Below are 5,595 nucleotides of genomic sequence, written 5' to 3'. Positions count from 1 at the left end.
CCTCCGTGATCACAGAACCCAGCTTTCAAATCCCCCGGTGGAGCCAGGAATCCCGCGGATCTCCCCTCCCCAGTCAGGGGCTGTGACTGTCCCAAGGGACGCGGCTGTCTGCCACACGGTCTCCCTCCGACCCCCTCAGCTCAGAGGTCTGGCAAACTTTCCTGCCCAAATCCCTGGGGTTTTTTTACCTTTCCAGGGGAGTTCTGCCCTTTCCGGCTGCAAACCGTCTCACCAGCTGAGCACTTTCGCCAATTCGGGTGGGTGTTATTAGTTACAGCTGCTCACTCCATTTGCTCCGGGACATGACCTGGGACGCGTCTGCCTATATCGCCGCCATCTTCTTTCTCCTCGTGTCGGTCATTTTCTTATTTAAACGTCTCTGTGTTTTCCAATTTTTTTCCACAATGTGCTTGAATAGTATTTAATGTCTTTAAAATGATGTTTGCTTTTTTAATGTTACAAAAGGGGGGGGGAATTAAACACAAAGTTATTGAGAATTCAGCTTACAAAGTAAGTTGCAGATGAGAAAAGGAGGGAGAAGAGGCCACGTGTGAATTTCAGAGAGGAAGGGAGAGAGAGATACATAGAGAGAAACACCAATGATGAGAGAGAATCATTGATCGGCTGCCTCCTGCACACCTCACACTGGGGATCGAGCCCACAACCCAAGCATGTGCCTGACTGGGAATCAAACCGTGACCTCCTGGTTCATAGGTCAGTGCTCAACCACTGAGCCACACCAGCAGGGCAAAAATACTAGTATTCTTTCTTGACCTGATCGAATTCTTGCTTCCCTGAAAAAAGTTGAATTTTTTTTTTTTTGATGCTGAAAGAGCACAGTAAAAAAAAATATCTTGATTTACTTTTTAATACCTCTTTACAATGAACCAAACTTAGCAATATCTCTATTTGTAATATCCCCACACTGGAAACTATCCAAGGTCCACCAACAGAAGAATGGATACATCCTCTGTAGGCTGTTCACACAAAGAATTATTATAAAGTAATGAGAATGATCTACACCCATAAACTAGTGTGGATGAATCTTACAAATATAATATTGTGTGAAAGAAACAAGATTTAAGAAAATACTTACTGGCTATTCCACTTGCATAAAATGCAAACTCATGTATGCTGTTAGAAGTCAGGAGGGTGGTTTCCCTTGGAGAAGAGATTTAGTGACTAGATGGAAGCATGAGGGGAGCTTCCAGGATGCTGGTAATGTTCTACTTCTCAACCAGGTGCTGGTAACGAGGGGTGGGGGGGTGATGTTTAGTTTGTGAAAAACTGTTGAACTGTTGTTTATGATCTGTGTACTTTCTCTATGGAAATTGTACATCAGTATAAATTTTTCAAAATAAAAAAATAATGATGCTTGGAAATACACATGGAATTGTCTTCCTTTAATTGGATAAAGGACCTTAAAAAGCCACTTGGCTTCCTAGAATTTTTATTAATAATTCAAGTCTCCCAAGCAGTATCCCAGACAGAGCAGCATCTACTGATACATCTTATAATCCTTGTTGTAAAACTCACTTACTGTTCTGACTGGCTTTTCTCTGGACCCAGAGCTAGTTGCCTCCCCTGATGGACAGACACACAGGCATCCCTGCCTACCACTAATAATTAGTTGCCGTAATTTGATGTATACAGTATATATGGACATCAGCATGACATCTCACAGTGGAGCACAGCTTGGCTTAAAGGCAAGGACAGTAAAGGTGCAAACACCTCTTATTCCTGGAGGTCAGAGTCTCCACCTACTTCATTCTCCACCTTGAGAAAGTGACTAAACTTTTCTGGCCCTCGCTTTCCCACAAAGTAGTCAGGTGTATGCACATGACTTTGTGTGTGTGTGTGTGTGTGTGTGTGTGTGTGTGTGTGTGTGTGCGCGCGCGCGCTTAAATTTTGAGCCAATATTAAAAACTTAGGGTATTTTACATTAAATGTGGATTTCTGGCTTCCTCTGGAAGACTGGCTGGTTTTACATAACTGGGTCACATTCTCACAAGGAAATATCAGCTAGAGAGGAGGGTTTTCTGTCTTTGGATGGGTATGTTCTCTCCAATTTGCCAGTCCCTTCCACATGTTATTATGTCTCCAACAATGAGGTCCATTTATCATTCCATGTGCCTTGTCATTTTTTAGGGCACAGAAACATCTCTTTATAGCCATTTCTCCATCTAAAGTGGAAAAAATAAGACTCACTAAGAGAGTTAAGTTTCAAGAACAACAAGAGACCATATTTCTTTGTAGGAGCTGAGAAATAATTATTTTGTACTTGGTTAGCTTTTCTCAGTGGTTCTAGCTCAGGGTCTCTCAGATGGTGGCTGGGACACCAGTCATGCGAAGGCTTGACTGGGGCTGGAGGATCTGCTTCCAAGGAGGCCCATTTACAGGCTGGTAAATTGGTCCTGGTTTTTTGTCAAGAGGTCACGGTGCCTTGATGTGTAAACTTCTCCATAGGGATGCTTGAATGTCCTCATGACATGGTGATTGGCTTCCTCCTATGCAAGTGATTCAAGAGAAAGCAAAATGAAAGACACAATTTCTTTTATGACTTAGCCTCTGGAGTCAAACTGCTATTTCCACAATATCCTGTTGGTTTCACAGGTTAGCCCTACTTCATCTTGGAGTGGACTACACAAGGATGTGAATCTGGGAGACACAACTCATTGGGGTCTATCTTGGAAGCTGAGTACTGCTTAATTCTATGATGTTTACAAGAGACCTACCTGAAGTACAAGGACTTGAAAATGTTTGAAGTAAAGTTGGAATGGCTTTATTAATATCAGACAAAATAGACTTTTGAAAAAAGCATTATTATGGATATAAAATAATGTTAAATAACTAGAGGCCAGTGCACGAAATATATGCATGGGTAGGGTCCCTAGGCCTGGCTGGCGATCAGGGTCAATTGGGGGCTTCCAGCTGCTGGCCTGGGCCTTCCATCCAGCTACCAGCCGGGGTCTTCCTTCCCCCAGCTGTCAGCTGCCTACAGAGCCTTCCTTCATTCCATGCCGCCCCCTGGTGGTCAGCACATATCATAGCGAGCAGTTGAACTTCTGATCAGTGGAACTCCTGAGGGAACAATTTGCATATTAGCCTTTTATTATATAGGATGATTTTTATATTTTTTATTGATTAAGTTATTACATATGTGTCCTTATCCCCACATTACTCCCCCCACACACTCATGTAATGCTCTCCAGTTCCATCCATGCTGTTGCAAATGGTAAGAACTCTATAGGATGATTTTTAAATGTTTCATTTACTAAGAAGATCTGAATATTATAAACTTAATAAAATAGGTTCAAAATACTGTATATAAAACAAAAAATTAATAGAATTCAGAGAGAAACTGACAAATTCATCTTGTACCAGGAGATGTCAACACACTATTATTATTACATCAAGGAGACAAAAAAGTAGAAAGGACAGAAATTTTGAACAATACAATTAATAAGTTTGATTTATTGGACATATATAGAATTCATGTAGAGAATCCAAACAATTAGAGATGACATTTGGAACATTTATAAAAATTGACCAAATATTAAACCACAAAACAAGCCTCAACAAATTTCAAAGAATCAATATCCATTTCCTAGAATAATGTAATTAATTAGAAGATAATAACACAATATAATTATTTTTTAAATACATATGCTTGGAAAAAATTAAGCACACTCATGGGTCAAAAAAGAAATCATCATGAAAAATGTAAAGTTCAGTCTATTATGTTACAAAGCATGTTAAATTTGGAATACCATTAGTTTAACATGAAAGTCATGTTGTTCATATGTTTAAGAGCAAGCTTTCCTACAATTGAAGAAAAGTGTTTAAAGTTCTTTTTAAAATCCGAAAATGTTTCATATTGACCTCCTCGTTTGTAAAAAGTGGCTGGTTTAGTGACTTCAAGAATGACATTTTTCCATTCTGCTAAGGTATCTAGAAAAGCTACAAATGTATATCAAGAAGCAATGAAGATATTTCTCTAATTCTGCCTCAATGCAATATATGTATATTAAGAAGTCTATATACTCAAGTTTATTTTTTTAGTTTAATGAAACTAGTCACCATTAGAAACAAATGCTTTCAAGGACCTATTTCTCAGAGCAGGAATCATAACTCTCCTGATTCAGAGCTATAAAGAACTGACACTGAAGGGATACTGGCCAAAACTTAATCACATGGGGGAGGGTAAGGGAGACTGGAAATATAATCTTTAGCTAAATGTCCAGCTAAAAATTATAGTTCTGTTGTTAAAGAAAGAAGGCCAAAATAACTATTAGGGAAGCATCAGCAGACTGTCACAAGAAAAACATCCCTCACTCAGATTACGAATCCAATATAACCTTGATGTCAAAACCAGACATGTACAATACAAGAAAAGAAAATCACTGGCCAGACTTGCTCATGAAGATAGAGTAAAAAGTAAAAAGTTCTAAACAAAGTATTAGCAACTGAATCCAAAAGTACATAAAAAAAATAATACATTATGATCAAGTTTTGTTTATTCCAGAAATTTAGGAGGGTTTTACCATAAGAAAATCTTTCATTATGATGTACTACACACTAACATTAAAGGATAAAAATAAAAGCATATGCATAGAGGCTGCACCAACTGACATTCCCCACCAACTGTGCACAAGGGTTCCCCTTTCTCCACATCTTCACCAAAATTTGTTATTTCTTGTCCTTTTTATGATAGCCATTCTAACAGGTGTGAGGAGACGTCTCTTCATGGTTTTGATTTGCATTTCCCTCATGATTAGTGATGTTGAGCATCTTTTCATGTACCTGTTGGTCATCTGTGTGTCTTCTTTAGAAAAATGTCTATTCAGACATCTTGTAATGTAAATTGGTGCAGTTACGATGGAACACAGTATGAATGTTTCTCAAAAAAATAAAAATACCATGCGATCCAGCAATTTCACTTCTAGGTATTTATCTGAAAAAAAAGAAAGAAAGAAATGCTCACTCAAAAAGACATATCATGTTCATTGCAGCATTATTTATAGGAGCAAACTTCTAGGTATTTATCTGAAAAAAAAGAAAGAAACACTCACTCAAAAAGACATACCATGTTCATTGCAGCATTATGTATAGGAGCAAAAATATGAAAACAACCTAAGTGTGTACCAATGGATGAATGAAGCGAATGTGATATCTATATATATATGATAGAATATTACTCAGCCATGAAAAAGAATAAAATCCTGTCATTTGTGACAACATGGATGCACCCTGAAGGTATTATGCTAAGTGAAACAGGTCAAACAGAAAAAGACAAATACTGTATGATCTCACTTATATGTGGAATCTAACAAAGTTAAACTTGTGGAACCAGACAATAGAACAGTGTTTCAAGGGCCAGTAGGGAGCAGGAATTGGGGGAAAAGGTACAAACTTTCATTTATGAGATGAGTATGTTCTGGGGCTCTAATATTATGGCAGTGATTATCTTTAATAATACTGAATTGTGTGGTTGAAATTTAGTAAGAGAGTTCGTAAGTGTTCTTACTACACCAAAAAGTAAGATAACTAGGTTGAGGTAATGAATGTATGAATTTATTGTGAGAATAATTTTAC

This window comes from Myotis davidii, unplaced genomic scaffold (genome assembly GCF_000327345.1).
Source record: "Myotis davidii unplaced genomic scaffold, ASM32734v1 scaffold13, whole genome shotgun sequence".
Classification (NCBI taxonomy): Eukaryota; Metazoa; Chordata; class Mammalia; order Chiroptera; family Vespertilionidae; genus Myotis; species Myotis davidii.
The sequence above is the reverse complement of the archived record's forward strand: the minus strand, read 5'-3'. Positions refer to the sequence as shown.